This window comes from Tamandua tetradactyla, chromosome 2, assembly GCF_023851605.1.
Source record: "Tamandua tetradactyla isolate mTamTet1 chromosome 2, mTamTet1.pri, whole genome shotgun sequence".
NCBI classification, from domain to species: domain Eukaryota; kingdom Metazoa; phylum Chordata; class Mammalia; order Pilosa; family Myrmecophagidae; genus Tamandua; species Tamandua tetradactyla.
Genome location: NC_135328.1, coordinates 222,216,217 through 222,236,210, shown reverse-complemented (window position 1 = coordinate 222,236,210; position 19,994 = coordinate 222,216,217). Strand labels below are relative to the sequence as shown.

At 46.3% G+C, this 19,994-nt stretch overlaps 1 long non-coding RNA gene across 1 annotated transcript; it reads left to right on the top strand.

Moving 5' to 3' along the window:
- Positions 1-1,088: 1,088 nt before the first annotated feature.
- Positions 1,089-19,781, top strand: LOC143664838 (uncharacterized). The gene is made up of 3 exons (XR_013166612.1): positions 1,089-1,482; positions 1,686-1,808; positions 19,540-19,781. It is a non-coding gene; the product is annotated as an uncharacterized LOC143664838 (long non-coding RNA).
- Positions 19,782-19,994: the final 213 nt, after the last annotated feature.

Here is a 19,994-nt window from a genome sequence, read left to right as displayed (position 1 = left end):
TCAGTGGCCCCGAGTCGCAGTTCCCACCACTTGGCTGAGACCTGTGTTTCCTAGAAGTGGCTTCTACACAGAAAAGGCAGATCAGAATTCCCTGGGCTCAGGACAGGAGGCGTGGGAGCAGGGACGCAGGCACCTGCAGTGTTAGGTGCATGTGTCAGTGTGTGTTCACGAGTGTGTGAATGTGTGGGGTTGTGAGTGCTTGTGTGTGTGATTGCGAGAGTGCTAGTGTTTGACAGCCAATATGTGTAAGCATGTGAGTGTGTTTGTGTATTTATCAGTGTATGCCAGTGTGTGAGCTTGTGAGTATGTAAGTGTACAAGCATATGTGCATTTGTGTGAGTGTGCATGAGTGTGTGTTAGAATTTATGTAAGTTAGCATGTGTGAGTGTATGTGTGTGTACATGTGAGCCTCTGCATCAATGTGAGTGTGGGTTATGTGTGCACATGAATGAGTGTGTTGTGGAGTGAGTGTGAGTACATGTGTGCAGGTGTATGTATATGAAAGAGAAGAGTGTATACATGTGAGTGTGAATGTATGTGAGGTGTGAGTGTAAAGTGTATGAGTGTATGCGCATGAGTGAGTGAGTGTCTGGTTGTGTATGTATGAGTGTGAATGTTTGTGAGTGTATGTGTACACATATGCATGTGTGGGGGCATATGAATATGCACGTGTGAGTGTGTGCATGTGTGTGTGAGCATATGCATGTGTGTGTGTATGTGCATGAGTGTAGCATGTATGTGTGAGTGGATGTGTGTGTTGTGTGAGCATATGCATGTGTATATATGAGCATATGCATGTGAGTGTGTGTGTGAGTGCATATCTGAGTGTATGCATGTGAGGGTATGTGTGTGAGCAAATGCATGTCTGTGAGCACATATGTGTGTGAGAACATCCATGTGAGTGTGTGTGAGTGTGTATCTGAGCACATGCATGTGGGTGTGTGTGAGTGTGAGGACACACATATGAGTGTGTGCTGCTGCAGTGGAAGCCCATCTGGCAGTTGGGAGGTGCACTCTGCCTGGGCCCTCCCCTGGAGACCCCGGATGGCCCAGACGTCCATCCCCACCCCCCTGGGGCCACCCCTCCCCTGGCTGGCCATGTTGCGCAGGTGGGGGACCCCACGGGCACCCCGTCAAGATGGATGGGCCGCGGCTTTGCCTGTCAGGGTGCCGGCAGACGTGCGTGCCGGAGGCCGGCTCCCCACACATGGTCCACGTTAGCCCCCACCGCCCGTAAAGCCTGTGCCCTGGTGGTCAGCCCCCTGCCCCCCCGCCTGCCCACCGCCACTTCTAATTGGGCCGCCGAGCCGTTTAACGGTGTCTGCGCGTCTGCGGGGCCGCGGGGCAGAACAATGCGCCATTCATGCCCCTCGCGGAGCCCTCCGATCGGGCTAATATCTTTAAGCTGAAAAACAAGGCGTAATTGGAACAGATGCTGCAAATTCCAGTGCAAAAGGCCAGCTCCTGTGTGATCTAAGCCAGGTATGTGCCAGCGACTCGATTTTAATAGTGGCTCTTTTTTTTTTATTGGTCCATACAAAACTCACTCAGCACGAGAGGCTAGGGCCAGTGGCAGGCTGGCGATCTGCACAGTTTGATTGTGCCACCATCAGACCCTGTACCAGCTGCCAAGCCATGTCCCCCTGCAGGGTGGTCACCCTGGAATCTTCTCTGGGCCTTCACAGGGTGCTGCTGTGGGCACTGAGACCCCAGGACTGGATGGCCTCCCTGGCGTGCCTGCCGAAGCTGCCCAGAGGCTGCCAGGCCTGCAGACCGGCCACGAGGCTGATCCTCGCCGGAGCCCCCGGGCAAGTTCACGCACCTCCCGACACCCCCTGGGCCTTTTCCCTCCAACACACTCTGCCCAGAAAGCCGGCTCCGGCACCTTGCTCCAAAAACAAGAGCTGCTAGTGTCCTTCTGCTTTCAGAGCATTAGCCAAACCTTCCACCTGGTGGAAAACTCCCTGCAGGCAGGAGCTCAGCTTCCAGGTCACGTGAGCAGAGTGGTGGCTTTGGGTTTTGTATTTCTTCTGCTTTTTTAGAGAAAGGTGAAAATCACAACGCAGCAAGTTCTCCTTGGAGCGTGTGAAAATCTGTCTCTTCGCTGTCCTGAGGCCCCTGTGCCCCGCTGCCTGGTCCCACCAAAGGGGGAGGCTGGAATATTCTCCTGGAGTGAACCTGAGCCCAGGAGACCCAGAAACAGCAGCCCCCAAACCAACAGCCTGCTTCCACCTGGGCTAAGGAAGCTGTCACCAAGTATATTGTCGCTGATGAAGGGGAGAGTATCCCTCCAACTCCTTAGAGCATTGTTTCCGTGGTAAAAGTTAAATTAATATGGCTGCCTGGCTGCCAGGAGTCTTGTTTCTGGAACTCTTGACCCCCAAAGCAGCTCCAAATGAACAAAATGTCTCAGGAGGGAACATTAGCATCAGGTGAAGCCCCAAAGCTGACCACCCCATCCTTCCATCCATCCACCCATCCACCCACCATCCAGCCAGCCAGCCACCTACCTATCGACCCATCTACCCATCCATCCATCCATCCATCATCCACCCATCCACCTACCCCCTACCGATCATCCATCCACCCACCACCCATCTATGCACCCATCCATCCGTCCATCCACCCATCCACTCACCCTTCCCTTCATTCATCCACCCATCACACACCTGCCCACCCATCACACACACAGCCCTCACCCACCATGTGTCCATCAGTGCACACACCCGCCCACCCATCACACACACAGCCCTCACCCACCATGTATCCATCAGTGCACACACCCGCCCACCCATCACACACACAGCCCTCACCCACCATGTATCCATCAGTGCACACACCCGCCCACCCATCACACACACAGCCCTCACCCACCATGTATCCACCCATGCACACACCCGCCCTCCCATCACACACACAGCCCTCACCCACCATGTATCCATCAGTGCACACACCCGCCCACCCATCACACACACAGCCCTCACCCACCATGTGTCCATCAGTGCACACACCTGCCCACCCATCACACACACAGCCCTCACCCACCATGTGTCCATCAGTGCACACACCCGCCCACCCATCACACACACAGCCCTCACCCACCATGTATCCATCAGTGCACACACCCGCCCACCCATCACACACACAGCCCTCACCCACCATGTATCCACCCATGCACACACCCGCCCTCCCATCACACACACAGCCCTCACCCACCATGTGTCCATTAGTGCACACACCCGCCCACCCATCACACACACAGCCCTCACCCACCATGTGTCCATCAGTGCACACACCCGCCCACCCATCACACACACAGCCCTCACCCACCATGTGTCCATCAGTGCACACACCCGCCCACCCATCCCTCCATCCCCCCTTTCCTCAACCCTGACTAAGCCTGGGGCCCCATGCATGTATGAACCACCTCCTCGTGTGTGCTCTTTCCCAGGCTGGCAGAGTGGCTTTGAGGTGGGCTGGAAGAGGCTGCACCGGAGGCTGGTGGGCCGGCCAGGGGGACTGGGAAGCCGTAAGTGGATCTGGATGAGGGTCCAGCCTCAAGGATGAGGGGCAGGTCCTATCCCGGGAGCTTTTAGGAGGGGCTCTCTCTGCTCATCCTCCCAAACCCCCTAAGGAAATCCCCTGTGGGTGATTAGTGGCAGGAGAAAGGTGGGCTTATCTCCTGGGCAAGTGAGAGGCAGGGGCCACTGGCTGGGGTGGGTGGGGCTTCCCCTCACCACCCCTGTGGGTGATCAAAGCCCCCTCTTGCCATCCAGTGGTGGCCCAGGCTGGGAGGGGCAGGGGCTGCGCAGTGCCCTCCCGAGGCCCTGCTGTCTGGAGCATGGGCCCCCCAACCCATGGGTTGGGGTCTGGCTGGCTTCCCCTTTTCCGGCAGCACAGGAGTCACCCAGAATCCCCTGGGGAGAGGGGCTGTGTGAGCCCTGGTCCAGCGGACAGATCTCAGCTGCCCCTGCACAGTGTCCTCTACCTGCAGATGGCCAGGGAGCTGACGTTTCACAGAACAGGGATCTGAGTTCGGGGGTCTGGGAGTCACCTTAGAAAGACTCACCCCAAACCCACAAGGAGTGGGGCTGCACAGCCATGGCTCCAAGGCGGTGCTACCAGGGCCGGAGGTGCTGGGCGCAGGGGCCTTTCTAGGGCCAAGGAAGTTGCGGGGCTTGGGTAGCCTTGGTCCCCACTCGCCATTGTAGCAGCCTGAGCTATTCCACGCGTGGCGAAGAGCCTTGAGGATGTCGGCACACACGGCACGCTCAGAGCCCACCGTCCCACAGAGCACCCTGCAGGGCTCCTCGATTCCTCTCTCCACTGGGAATCTCTCAGATTTGGTGTTTATCTTTCCTGTGTGCCGTTTTTGTCCTGTTGGCGCACTGCCCTACTTAGGACGGCGTGTTTTCGGCCATCAGACAAACATCCTGCCTCCCAGGGTGCCGCCACCTTGCCATATGTCCCTGAGGTTTGTGCGGCTCTCCTGCCCATGGGCGCTGCAGATCCCGCCAAGTTTGGGCTGCTGTGGGGTAAGCCGATGCCAGTGTTCTTGCATGTACCTCTGGGGCTCAGGGCATGAGCCTCTGAGGGCTGCTGGCCCCAGGGCGTCTGCATGCCCCTGACCACACCCGAGGCCTCTCGCAGGGCCTTGGGCCAGGTCCGCTTCCCCTCCCCGCAGTGCAATGGGATCGCGAGGCCTGCTGTGGGATGGACCCCTGTGGGGTCGGCCCTCTCGTGACTGGGACTCGGAGCGGCTCTGCCCAGGAGGCCAGGCATTGGGTTATGCCCTCCAGAATGCCTGGTGTGTGGTCTCTACCCATTTTTCTATTAGGATATCTTGTCTTTTCAAAATTTTTGTTTTCTTTAATGAGAATTTTAATCAAAAGATAACATGTATGTAGAAAAATGCAAAAATCCCTAGAGTGCAGTTGGATGGATTTTTGCAAAGAGGTCACACCCACGTTTCCAGCACCCAGATCAAGAAACAGAACATTCAAGAACTTCAGGAGTCGCTCGCATCCTTCTCATCACTACCCCACCTTCCTTGGGGAGGGACAATACTGATTTAATACTGTAGATTCATTTGGCCGGTTCTGGAATTTATATTTTATAAATAGAATCATGCCCCCTCTTTGCCTGGCTTCTTTCATACCATGTTATGTTTCTGAGCTACATCGTTGGCTGTGCCGATCACTGGTTCTGGTTCCTCTTAGGGTTCCATCGTTTCAAAGCATCATTGCTTATCCATTCCAATGATGAATACTCGAATTTTGGAATATTATGAATAAACCCATAACATTCTTGTCTTTTGAGGTACATTGGTGCCGTTTCAGTTAAGAACAAATCTGGGGATGGAATTCTTGGGTCAGGGCATGCAATCTGGTTTCATGGCTCTTCCAAACAGCTTCCCAAGTGTTGGCTCTCGCACCCGCACCGCCAGTACACAGCTGAGTTCCGTTGCTCCACCTTCCTGCCAACACTTGCCTCGCCAGCCTTTCTATTTTATTCAAGCTCTGGGTGTGTGGTAGCTCACTGTGGTTTTATTTGCATTTTTCTGATGACTAATGAGGTTGAGAATTTTTTTTTCATGTTTATTGGTCATTTTATTCTCCTGTTTCATGAAGTGCCTGCTGAAGACTTTTGCCCATTTTTCTATTGATTACTTTTTTATTGATTTGTGGAGTTCTTTATACATTCCAGGGAGAGCCTTTTGTTGGTGATATATATGCTGCAAATATCCTCTTCCCTGCTATAACGTGCTTTTTACTCTCATAACAGTATCTTTAACCCACACAATTGCTTAAAATTTTCATGTAGTTCAATTTATTCATCTTTTACCTTTAGGTTAGGGCTTTGTGTGCCCTGTTTAAAATTTTGGCTTACCCAAGAACAGGAATATTTCTATGACATCCTCCAGAAGCTTTTTGTTTTTTTCCCTTCCCTTTTAGAGCTGCAAATCCACCGGGAATATATTTTTTTGTATGGTGTGAGGTAAGGGTTAACCTAATTTTTTCCCTCCTGTGCACATCTAATCGATCTAGTAAAATTTATCACGAACACCATTGGTTCCCTACCATGTAGCAGTGCCACCTTTGTTGAGATCAGGTATTCTGTAAGTATGTGTCTGCTCATGGGGGATACTCTGTGCCAGGAGTCTGAGACGAAGGGTACACCAGGGTGGAGCTGGTCGGAGCAGGCAGAGGGTGAGGGTGCATTGGTTTTCCATGGCGTGTAATGAATTGCCTCAAAGTTAGCAGCTTAAAGCCACCTATCCGCTCACCATTTCCACTGGTCAGGGGTCTGGGTGTGGAGGGTGGGGCCCTGCTCAAGGTCTGGCCTGGCTGTGCTTGAGGGGGCCTGGGCTGCCTTCCTCGGTGAAGGTCAGCGTCCTCGTTTGGGCTCACGGGGTTACCCCCAGAAGTCAGTTCCTTCTGGGTATAGAACTGAGGCACCTGCTTTCTTGCTGGAAGACATCCAGGGGGGTCACCGAGGATTCCTAGAAGTTGCTCTCATGGCCTTGCCCCCTCCAACTTCAAAGCCAGTGACAACAGGTATCCCTTGTGTCCAATCCCCCACTCTTTGAACCTCTTCTCCCCAAAGCGCCTGGTCCTTTCACTGGCCCATCCGATTAGGTCAGGCCCACCACCCACTCGCTGTCTCTTCACTTATTCCCGCACACTCCCTTCACAGCTGCACTAGCTTGGCATTTGAAAGAGAAGGTGTGTGCATGCATCAGGGACTGGAAACCCTAGGGGCTGTGTTAGAATTCTGTCCACTGTGGAAGGAGACCTCACTTTGCTGAGAGCGGCATTCCCAGCCTACAACTTCATTTGACTGTGATTTCCATAACTTGGGCTTTTCAGAGCTGAAAAAGCTAACTTCTTTTGAACTTCAAATAGAAGGTCTGGAAGCCACCTGGAAGTGGCAGCTCCAGAGGAGGAAAAAAGGTTTCCCATGGCCTTTAAAGCTGGGAAGGTGGAAGGGAAAGCAGTGATGTCAGCCCTGCCCCGAAGTCAGGTCAAAGGTCTGCCTTCGTCCCCAGCTTCTCTCACGTCTACTTTTCCAGGTGCCCTCAAGGCAGCCTCTGTTGGAGAAGGGTCTCAAAGCCACTGGGGACCAGAGTCTCGTTCTTCGACACGAGAGTGTTGCCTGTGGGTGGCAGCCACTAGGCCAGCAGCCGACCAGGCTGTCAGGAAGCCATGTTGCCAAGGAAACTGACCCTGCCCTGGGCTCGGTGACATCTTTGCTCACCCCTGAAGACAAGCCCCATCTGTGCTAACGGGCAGGGTTGCACGGTTGTGTCCCACCCCCAGGAAAGGCAGCGCTTCCAAGCCAGCTGTTCACAGAAGCCCCTCCTGAGGGCAGAGCTGGGACACAGAGTGCAGCAGACCAGTTTCTTCCAGAAACAGAACCACGATGCCTCAGAGTGACCACCCAAAGCACTTTCCCCAGAGCGTGGGGGTCCTCCTGCCCTCTCCCCGGTAGGACTCCCTGGGGCTGCCCCCCAACTGTTTGCTCTATCCCTGGTCCCACAGGTGTGGTGGGGAGCCACTTCCGGCCTGGACGCGGGTAGAGTGCCGGGCTGGGGGTGCATGGCCTGTCTCCAGGGGGCTGAGGTCGTTGAGCACGTGCTGGAACAGCGTCCCACGGGTGTTCATGTGGCCGAAGGGACAGGCCGTAGCTTAGATGCTTAGTGGCCTCTCATCCATTCTCTTCTCTGTCACAGGAAGAACAAACAGCTCTGGTTTCAAGCTTAGCACAAGGTGCCCAGAACAAACTCTACAATGCCCAGTCCACTCTGCAGCTGGAGTGGGCATGACACCGAGCTGGCCAATGCCTACACATGGGGCGTGGGCGGGAGAGACCTGCGCAGCTCTGGGCAGTGGTTGTGAGGCTCTCCCACCTCTCTGGTCTTGCCAGGTGTTCGAATTTGTGAGTTGCCAGAATGCGATGTATGAGAAACAGAATGGCTTTTAAAAAGGGGAATTTATTAAGTTGCAAGTCCACGGTTCTAACGCCGTGAAATGTCCCAACTAAAGCAAAGCTATAGAAATGTTCAATCTAAGGCATCCAGGGAAAGATACCTTGGTTCAAGAAGGCCAATGAAGTTTAGGGTTTCTCTCTCAACTGGAAAGGTGTGTGGCGAGCATGGAGGCATCTGTTAACTTCCTCTCCTTGCTTCATGAAGCATCTCCGGGGGTGTTTTTCTTCTTCATCTCCAGAGATCTCTGGCCACGTGGGCTCTTGTGGTTCTCATGGCTATCTTGTCCTTCTGAAGCTTTCTCCAAAATGCTTCCTCTTTTAAAGTTTTCCAGTAAGCACCCCCACCTTGAACGGGTGGAGACACACCTCCGTGGAAACCACCCAATCGAAAATTACCACCCACAATCAGTGGGTCACATCTCCGTGGATAATTTCAAAACTCCCAGCCAGCAATACTGAATGAGGACATGGCTTTTCTGGGGTCCACCACAGATTCAAACCCGCACACCAGGTGAGCCAGGGCCGGCTCTCATGCCTTCTTGCATCTCTCCTTAGATCTGGGCCAAGCTGGTCTTGTGAACCAGCAATCTGGCAGGTCAAAGAAAAGTAATGAACTTACTGTAGTTTGGCTTTTCTACTCGTAAATTTGGGAGAATGCTCCTTTCAGCCTTCTACTGCCCTGAGTTTTGAGTTGTTTTTGACACATTATTTTTCCTCGAAATTTTCCATTTTATCTAAGTTTTCAAATATATTAACATAAATGGGCAGTGTGATGGTGGTTCAACAGGCAGAGTTCTCCCCTGCCATGCCAGAGACCCAGGTGTGATTCCTGGTGCCTGTCCATGAAAACAAAAACAAAAACAAAAACAATGCAAATGTATTGACATAAATAGGTCGTTGCCTTCTCTTAGTGTTTTTTAGCGTCTGTCTGTGCTTACATTCCCAGTGTGTTCCCAACAACACGAACCTCTTTCGTGTTCCTTTAATTAACCATGCCAGAGTTTTCTCTACTTTAATAAATAAACCACCTTTTAATTGTGATCCTCTCTATAATTTATGCCCTCTGTAATTTTTGCTCATATTTTTATTTCTTCCTTCTATTTTTTAGGGTTCACTTTATTTTTTGTTTGCTTGTTTTTATTTTATTGTGAGAAAGAACATATACAAAAGGGGAATATATTTCAAAACACATCACACAATTAGTTGTAGAACAGATTTCAGAGTTTAGTATGGCACTCCAATTCTTTTACTAATATCTTGAGTTAATAAGCATTTAGCTTCATTGATTTTCAGTCTTTCTTCTTTTCTAATGTTAAGCATTTATGGTTATAAATTTCCCTGCATCCAACAAAATTTGAAATGTGGAATCTTCATCATAGTTTGTTTCTAATATTTATAAATTTCATTATATTCTTCCTTTAACTCTTGATATATTAAAACTGCGTTGTGAAAAAAAATCCAAGTGTATGTGTTTTTTTGTTTTTTTTTTTGTGATTGATTTCAAAACCTTTATTATATTCCAGTGATTATTTGAGATTGCTGACACTTTCTTTGTGACTGAATATGTGATTTGTATTTATAATATCTCCAAGTGTTATTCACTTCAAAAAAATGTCTAACTGGTCATTCTGGGTTTTTTCCCCCCCTTTTTTTTCAGTGCGTGGTCCAGGGATCAAACCTGGGTGTCCCGCATGGAAGGTGAGCATTCTAACCATGGAATTTATGTGTACCTGAACTGGTCATTCTTAAGTGCAGAATTATATATACACACATATATAAATTATCTTCTTGCTCTATTGATGATTGAGAGAGATATGTTAGCATCTAACATCTACTTGATTATGTAATGTCAAATTTTCCTTGTAGTCGTCTCCTTTTACTTCATATATGTGGGGACTTCATTTATTAGAAGCACACATGTTTAGAAGTTTTGTCTTCCTAGCAAATTACTTTCATCATCATGTACTGAGTTGTTTATCCTTTAAAAACATGCTCATCTTAAAGTCTTTTTTTATCTGGCATTAGTGTTACTACAATGTAATAACTTGGGTTTTTGTCTAGTATATCTTCTTTTATTTTCAAAATTTCTGTCCTAATATTTTAGTTCTTGTTATTCCCATGTACCTGGATTTGTCTTTCATTCAACCTGATCCACTCCAAGTAGAGAACACATAAACTCACTATTGTTGGTAAGTTTGCAATTATCTCAGCCAACTATTAACCTGACTGTTGTAACTGCTTCTTTCCTCTTTTTTCACCTTCTATAGAATTGAACGTATCGTTTTTATTCCCCTTTTGCTCTCCTACTATTGAAAGATAGACCTTCTCTTTCTGGTCTTTTGATTTGTACCCTCACATTTTCTAGTTGTAAACTTGACTTACCATACAAAGTTTCCCCGCGCTGCTGTCCTCTGCCAGAGCAGCACAAATGCCCTTGCCTACTGGACACCGATCGCCCTTCAGTTATTTTCCTGCATTTTGCTTCTACCTGACTAGTTCCTGCACCACACGTTATCATAATTACTGTTGATTTTTGCCAACACTTGACAAGATTTCCTCTCATACATATCAATGTTTCTGCTTATTATTTCTTTCCGTTTCTTTTTCCACATTGCAAATTCAATCTGTCTTTCTAAAGTATTCTCTTTAGCACTTTTAAGCTAAGGACGTCAGTGTTAAATTCTTTTGGTCTTCTTTTATATGCAAATACCTTTTTCTTATTGAAGATTGCTTTAACTGGGCCTAAACATCTCTGTTAGCACGCATGTGCCCTCAGCGCTTTGGAGGTCATTTTGGATGCAAGCCTGGCTGCAATCGGTGATCCATGGTACTTATTTTTCTTTTCTCATTAGTTGCCTCTAGAACTTTTACTTGAGTCTGATGCTCTGTGTATTCACTATGATGTGTCTAGATGTGGATTCAGTTGTATTTATGCATCTCTTGACTCCTATGTTACCAATACAGAGGAGTTTTGGTTTGTTTAAGCTGCCAGAATGCAATTTACCAGAAATGGGCTGGCTTTTACAATGGGGATTTAATAGCTTACAAATGTGCAGTTCTAAGGGTATAAACTGGACCAAATTAAGGCATAAACAGGACCATACCTTCTCTGAAGAAAAGCCACTGGCATCTGGGATTCCTATCACATGGGAAGGCACACGGCCGGCGTCTGCTGGACCTTCTCTCCCGGATTTGTTGCTTTCAGCTCCTGGCTTCAGCAGCTTCTTCTCTCATCTTCTCCTGGGGCTTTTTCTCTCTAAACTCTCTGGGCCTTTTCTGACTTGGTCCTTGTGCTGGTTTGAAAGGATGTATGTCTCCTAGAAAAGCCATGTTTTAATCAAAATCCCATTTCATAAATAATCCCTATTCAATGCTGTATGTTTGAAACTGTAATCAGATCATCTCCCTGGAGACATGATTTAATCAAGAGTGGTTGTTAAGTTGGATGAGCTAACCACATGTATCTACTCATTTGGGTTAATCTTGATACGTTTCTAGAGTCCTATAAAAGAGAAAACATTTTGGAGAATGAAGGCAATTCAGAGAGAGCAGAGAATGCTGCAGCACCACAAAGCAGAGAGTCCATGAGCCAGTGACCTTTGGAGATGAAGAAGGAAAATGCCCCTTGAGGAGCTTCATGAAACAGGAAGTCAGGAGAAGAAGCTAGCAGATGACGCCATGTTCACCATGTGACTTTCCAGATGAGAGAGTAACCCTGACTGTGTTTGCCATGTGCCTTCTCACTTGAGAGAGAAACCCTGAACTTCATTGGCCTTCTTGAATCAGGGTATCTTTCCCTGGATGCTTTAGATTGGACATTTCTACAGACTTGTTTTAATTGGGACATTTTCCTGGCCTTTTAACTGTAAACTAGCAACTTACTAAATTCCCCTTTTTAAAAGCCATTCCATTTCTGGTATATTGCATTCTGGCAGCTAGCAAACTAGAACAGATTTTGGTACCAGGAGTGGGGTGCTGCTGAGGTTTGCAAATACCAAACATGTTGGAACAGCTTTTTAAATGGATAAGGGGAAGATTCTGCAAGCGTTGTGAGAAGCTTGATAGAGAAGGCCTGGGATGCTTTGGAGAGACGGTTGATAGAAATATGGATTCTAAAGACACTTCTGATAAAGCCTTAGACAAAAATGAGGCGTGTACTATTGCAGACAGAAAGGAAGGCGATCCTTGTTTTAAAATAGCAGATAATCTGGCAAAATTGATGAGTGGCTTTGCCTGGAAATCAGATTTTAAAAGCCATGAACTTGAATATTTAGCAGAAGAGATCTCCAAACTAAATGTGGAAAGCGCAGCCTGGTTTCTCCTCACAGCTTATAGTGAAATGTGACAAGAAAGAGATAAGCTGAGAACTGAACTCTTGGGTACAAAGAAGCTAGAAATTGATATTCTGGAAAATTCTGGGCTACCAGGAAAGGAGACCCCAGAGAATAGTGCCCCACATGAGGTCTTAGCCAAATGTGAAACCAGTCAGTCATTTCAGAGAAAGCCAGGACTGGACATGCAGTTATCCAGGAAGGATTTGCGGAAACTCCTCGTGTCTGATGGGCATGATCCAAGGCTACTGCATAGAAAACCGACGAGAGTGCTGTGGGACCTGTCTAAACAGAGGTGCTGTCAGTCTGGACTGGGGGTTCAGAGAAGGGACACATTGGAGAAAAATAACCTCAGAGGCAAAACCATGGAGGCTGAGGTCTGAAGTCAAGAAGCCTCAGGCCAGGAGAGACTTCATACAGGATTCCAATAAAACGATTAAGACCCAGCTTGAACGAGGTGGTCACATCTCCTCTGACATAACCCAACCCAAAGGTTCTGCCCACACCACAGCTGCGCCCACAGGAACGGATGAGGAGAACAAGGCCTTTTCTGAGGGCATCTTGGCTTCACATCAGCACATAAGGATTCACAACTTCTATCAATTCCAAAGAAAAACTGACTGCTGCTATCCTTTTGAATATTATTTCTTCACTACCTCCTAACCTGCAACTCCTAACCAATTGTGTTTCCCCCTCTCATTTTTATCCCTCAGGTCTGTGAATCTCTCTCTCGCAAAATTTGTACTCTCTTTATGCTCACTTGGAAATCAGGTTTTCCCAGCACCAAATGTTGAAAAGATCATTCTTTCCCATTTAGTTGTGCTGGAATGCATGTCGAAATCAGCTGACTGTAACTGTCGTGTTTGCTGCTACGCCCTCAGCCCCATTCGGTTGATCTGTGTGTCCATCCTCCTGCCAGTGCCACTCTGTCTTGATTACTGTAACTTTTTATAAGCTTTGAAACCAGGAAGTGTGAGTCCTACAAATTTGTTCTTCTGTTTTCAAGATTGTGTTGACTATTCTGGGTCCTTTGCATTTCCATATGAACTTTAGGATTATGTTGTCAATGTCCGAAAAAAAGCAAGCCAGGCAGGATTTTGATAGGACTTTCATTGAATTTGTACAGCAATTACAGGAATATTGTCATTTTAACAATATTTAGTTTTCTGATCCATAGACATGGATATCTTTCCATTTCTTTAGGTCTTATTTGATTTCGCCCAACAATGTCTCATAGTTTTCAGTGTAAGGGTGAGTATGTATCTTGGGACACATGCATTCTTTAAGTATTTTATTGCTTTTGAAACGATTGTTAATGGAATTGTTTTCTTAATTTAATTTTCAGACTGTTTTTTGTGTATTGATCCTCTATCTTGCTGAACTAGTTCATTAGTTTTATAGTGTATTTTTATTCTGTATGATTTTCTGCATACAAGATTATATCATCTATGAATCGATATAGTTTTACATCTTCCTCTCTGATCTGGATGCCTGATGTACTAGTTAGGGTTCTCTAGAGAAACAGAACCAACAGGGAACACTTGCAAATATAAAATTTATAAAAGTGGATTATGTGACCATGGAGATGTAGAGTCCAAAATCCGCAGGGCAGGCTGTGAAGCTGATGATTCCGATGGAGGGTCTGGACAAACTCCGCAGGAGAGGCTCGCCGGCCAAAGCAGGAAGAGAGCCTGCCTCTTCTGAATCCTCCTTAAAAGGCTTCCCGTGATTAGATTAAGCATCACTCATTGTAGAAGACACTCCCCTTGGCTGATTACAAATGGAATCAGCTGTGGATGCAGTTGACATGATCATGATTCAATTCCTCATTGCAACAGACAGGCCAGCGCTTGCCCAACCAGGCAAACAGGTACCACAACTTGGCCAAGTTGACACATGAACCTGACCACGACACCTGGTATTTCCTTCTCTTCCTCATAGTCAAGGCTATAACTTAAGCAAATGTTGAGAGAAGTGGTGAGAGCAGACATCCTTGTCTTGCTCTTGATCAGTATTTAACCACTAAGTATGATATTAGCCATGGGATTTTTCATAGATGCCTTTTATCATGTTGAGTATGTTCTCTTCTAATTTTTGATTTGCTGAGTGTTTCTATCACAAAAGGGTGTTGGGTTTTGTCAAAAGTTTTTTCTGCTTCTATTGAAATGATAATATGATTTTTGTCTTTTAGTCTAGTGATTTGATGTATTACATTAATTGATTTCCATATATTGAACCAAACGTATTCCTCAGGTAAATCCCACTTGGTCATGGCGTAAACGCCTTTGTTTATGTGCTTGGATTTGATTTGCTAATATTTCTATTTTTTCTTGAGTTGGTTTCAGTAGTTTGTGTCTTTCTAGAGATTTTCCCATTTCATTAAGATTATCTAGGTTTTTTGTTGCCATACAATTGTCCATAATTATACTTTAGAATTCTTTTTGTTTCTCTAAGGGCAGTAGTGATGTGACCTCTTTAATTCTTGATTTTGGTAATTTGAGTAATTTTTCTACTGGTTTGGTCAGTCTAGCTATTAGTTGGTCAATTTTGTTTGTCTTTTTAAAGAACCAACTTTTGGTTCCATTGATTTTCTCTATTGGCTCTCCATTTCATTTATTTCTACCCCAATCTTTATTGTTTACTTCTTTCTTCTTGTCTTGGATTTATTTTACTCTTCATTTTCTAATTTCTTAAGGTGGAAGATCAGGTTAATGATTTGAGACCTTTCTTCTTTATTAATATATTTGTTTATAGCTATTAATTTCCTGCTAAGTACTACTTTGGTTTCATTCCATAAGTTTTGGTATATTGTGCTTTCATTTTCACCCATATCAAGGTGTTGTTTAGTTTTCTTGTGGTTTCTTTGTTGGCCATTTGGTTATTTATGACTGTCTTATTTAATTTTGAAGAATTTAAGATTTTACCAAATTTCCTATTATTGACTTTTCTACTTTCATTCTATCATGGTCAGAGAATATAGTTGGGGTAATTTCAAACCTTTTAAATTTACTGTGGCTTCTTTTATGGGCTAACATGTGGCTTATCCTGGAGGACATTCTGTTTGGACTTTAGGAGAATGTGTATTCTGGGTTCTTGGGTGGGGTGGTCAAGAGATGACTGTTAGGTCTAGCTGATTTATAGTACTTTTAAAGTCTTCTTTGTCCTTATTGATTTTCTTTGTAGCTGTTCTATTAGTTACTAAATCTGGCATATTGAAGTCTCCATCTATTATTATTGGAATATCTATTCCTTTCATCGATTCTGGCAGTTTTTGCTTCATGTTTCTGGGGTCTATTATTAGGTGCATGTATGTTTTAAATTGTTATGTCTTCCGAATGTATTGACCCTTTTATCATTATCAAATTTCTTTCTTTGTTTCTCATACAATATTTTTTAAATTATAAAATTATCATTATAAAATTATGGTTTCTGTTTGCATGGTATATCTCTTTCCATCCTTTTACTTTTAACTTATTTGTGTCTTTGGATCTGTAGTGTACCTCTTCTATGCGGCATATTGTTGGGTCATGATTTTATTATTTCATTCTGCCATTCTCCACCTTTTGATTGGGATATTTAATCCATTTACATTCAAGGTAACTATGAATAACATAGGATTGATGCCTGTTATTTGATAATTGTTTTATGTATTATATCTTAGTTCCTGTCTTCCTCCATTATTGCCTTTTCTGTGTTAAGTAGGTATTTTTGAATATGCCATTTTAATTATCATGTTATTTCTTTTATTACATACATATATATATATATATATACATGTATGTAATAAAAAATATATATATATATTTTTTTTTTCACGGGCAGTTACCAGGAATTGAACCCGGGATGGCAGGCGAGAACTCTGCCTGCTGAGCCACTGTGGTCCGCCCTTTTACTACATATTTTAAGTGATTTTCCTGGGGATTTTAATTAACACCTTGCATTCTCTAGCAATACAGTTTGGTTTAATGCCATCCTAATTTAAATAGTATGCAAAAACTTTACTCCGATAAAACTCCACGCCTTGCCCCATCCTCTGTCCCATACACATTACTTCTGTATCTTATAAGTCAATTATACATTTTATAAATATTGTCATAGCTGGTTATCTTTTATCTATCTTTGATGGAATAAGGGAATAAGGAATAAGGGAAAAGTTACAAAAATGCGTTTGTGTTGTCTTTAATGTCTCTCCCCCATCCTCCTGGGACTCCCATTACACGTCAGTCTGCTTGCTGGTGTCCCACAAGTGTCTGAGACTTTACTCACCTTTCCTCATTTTTTAGTTCTCTTACTCTGATTGGATGACTTCAATTGACCTATCTTCAAGCTTATCGATTCTTTCTTCTGCCAGCTAAAGTCTGCTGTTGCGCTCCAATCAACTTTTCATTTCAATTATTGTAATTTCTATTTGATTTTTTAAAAAATGGATTCCTATTTCTTTATTGATATTTCCTGTTACGTGAGACATCATAGTCATGCTTTTTTTTAGTTCTTTAGGTGTGGCTTCCTTTAGTTCTTTGAACATAATGATAACAGCTGATTTAATGTCTTTGCATAGTCAGTCCCATGTCCGGACGTGACTGGGTTCCCAGGACAGGGACGAGGGTCTCATCCTCAGGACGAGGGGAAGTTTCTAGTGACTGGGGAAGTCTTTAGGGACTGCTGTTGTCACTGCTTTTGTACATGACCGTGCTGTGCTGTTTCTTTGCATGTCTCATAAGGTTTTGTTGAAAACTGGACATTTTAAATAATGTAGTGTGGCAGCTCTGGAAATAAGATTTTCCCTACTTCCAGGAACTTGGATGTTTCTGTTTGTTGTCATTTTCTCTCATTGTTTATTTAATGACTTCCCTGAAGAACTCTATAAAGTCTGTACTATTGTCATCTGTGGCCTCTGACCTCTCTGCTTGGCTCACTTAGCAATAAGTTAGCTTTGGACAGAAACTTCCCTAAATTCCTAGAATTGATGGTGTCCCAGGCTCTACCAAGGAGGCTGCAATGCTCCAGGAGGTGAAGGACAATTCACAACTCTCATCTTCGTCCTCAAGGTCAGCAGGAGCTCAGAGATTAGAGTCTTCTGGGGTCTCTCTTGGGAATGCACATGGCCTCCTGGATCCCAGGAGTACGCCAGAGCTTTCCCTTCTGCTGCCTGCTAGGCTGCAGGTTTCTGAGGTCAATGCACCTGGAGGGTAGGAGTTGGAATAGAACAAGTTAAAATGCCACAAAGCTCACCGTTCTTACCAAGACCCAGCTACCTGTATTAACTAAATCCTGCTCAAATTGTTGTAAGACTTTGTTTAATTTCCAAAGTTCTAAAAAAGTTGATTTTGACCATTTTGCCAAGGCTAATATTGATTTTAGGTAGAAGCGGACCTTTGGAGGGTCTGACTCTGCACCCTTGAAATACTTCTCTTCAGGAGAGACTTTTAAAGCTTCCATCTCAGTCCAGATTGAGACGGCCAAGCCCCGCAGAGGCGTTTCCGCGCTACTGGATGTGTACTGTTATACCCATGCCTGGCACCAAGGTTTTAGCAGGGACTGAGGCTTTTTGCAGAAATCTCGATCCCTCCTCTAACCCCCTGGGGCCCAAGCCCTCACCCCTGTCTTGGGTGCCCTTTTCAAGCCCCCATGTGTCACGACCAGCATCTGCAGACCAGCCCTGGGCAGCCCCTGCATTACCTCACCACCATTACTATTTTAGGTCATGTTATTCATTTTGAGGCCCCTGGAAATTTCCACTACTCTTTTTGCAAGCTCAGCTCTCCATTTAAAAAATGTGTATCATATTTTACCTGGCATTTCCAGCTACTTTGTACTCAGGGGGTTTCTCAGGGTATTGTGACCATAAAATTCCTGGAAAAAGGAGCTCTCTCTTTATATTTTAAAACACACACAAATTCACACCAACATGCACACATACAACCACCACAGCGCACCACGTGGAAGCGGGAGCTATCAACCAAGGCGAAAGCTGGGAGTGTGAGTGCCTGCATTCAGGCAGGCCAGCAAACCTCGCCTGGGTCCAGGGTCTTCAGATACTGCCCAGGCCACCTGTGGCCCTCCCTGGAGGTTATTTAGTGTGTTGAGAATGTGACTTTTGGGATGTCACTGACATCAGGATGGAGAGAGCCTCCCGGAGCCTCCTGCCATCCGGGAGAGGGCCCTCTTTACCTGAGGCACACCAGGGGCCTGTGGGCCACAGTCCCAGCCTCTGGCCATGCTTTGAGGGGCCTCCTCTGGCTAGCATTCTGGGATGATGAAAGGGTCACTGGAGAGAGACTGCACTGATGCTGGGGTGACACAGCCTGAGAGGACCCACCTGGGTTCCTGGGGGTTAAGTCCCCAGGAGTCTGGCTCTGCCTGAGGGTGTGGCTGAATAATCATTTGCTAAAGAGATCAGGTGTATGCACTCAACCAACGACTTGGAGGAGCCGAGCTATCCAGGAAGAGCTACAGGGGAGCCTTTGGACTGATGCTTGGGCTCTGAATTTTAAGGAAGACTGACAAGGATTTTGAGAAGTCTGAAGAAACACTGCCACCTTGGGCCAAAAGGGACAGAGATGGGGTGCCATGAAAGAGGAATGGCTTCCAGGACAGAGCTCTGGAAGCAGAGGGCTGGGCTAAAGAGATGTCCTCAGGCCAAGAGCTCAGGGCCACTGCCCCAGAATTTGGACAGACAGCCTGTGTTTGAAGAGGGAGGGGCTTCTGCCCTGACATTCGGGGCAAGTGTGGCAACTGCCCCAGTGCTCAGAGGGGCTGGGGTGCTGCTCCTCGGCTGGCTGGAGAATCAACCACAAGTTCCTCTCAGATCTTGAAATCCAGGACTTTCCCCTGTTGGGCTTCAGGTTTTCTTGAGACCCCCCCCTCCACCAGCCCTCATTTTCCTTCCAGTGGGAATGTTTGTCCTATGCTTGCCCCACCATTGCGTTTGGAAACAGATGGCTTATTTTCTGGGTTTTACAGGTCTGTAGATGGAGGGGATTTTGCCTCAGAGCAGATCTCAGTTATGACGGATTTTGATGAGACTGGGAACATAGAGTTGTTTCTGAAATGGCTTAAGGCTTTGGGATGTTGGGATGGGAGAATGTATTTTGCCTGTGGGAAGAATATGTCTTTCCGGGGTCCAGAGGGTGGACTGTAATGGGACATGTCGTGTCCCCTAAGCCCCGGTCCTGCAGCTGTGAACCCATTTGTAATACAGGATCTTTGATCCTAATAGGTAAGCTGAGGCCAAACGAATCAGGGAGGACCTGAGTCCAGTGTGGCCAGAGCCTTATCAGCACAAGAATTATGGACACAGAGAGAGACAGATGGCCTGTGACAGAAGACCAGGCTGACTGAAAGACAGACAGACCGCCTCCACCAAAATGTCATAGCCTTCAGAGGAAGAGAGATCTAGCTGACGCCTTGATGTTGGATGTCCGGCCCCCAAAACTGTTGGAAAATAAATTCACATTGTTTAAGCCAAGTCGTCTGTGAGACTTTATCCTAACGGTCTGGGAAAACTAAGACAGAGATTAAGACTCACAGGAGTTGGAAGGCAGAAAGACAGAGGTGGGGCCGTGGGGCTGCCTGCAGACCCCACTGCGGCCCCCAGGAGGTAGGCAGAGGCTGCTCTGGAAGACGGAGCCGGGACCTTCAGGAGCGAGGTACGGAGAAGGCTGCGGCTCGGGA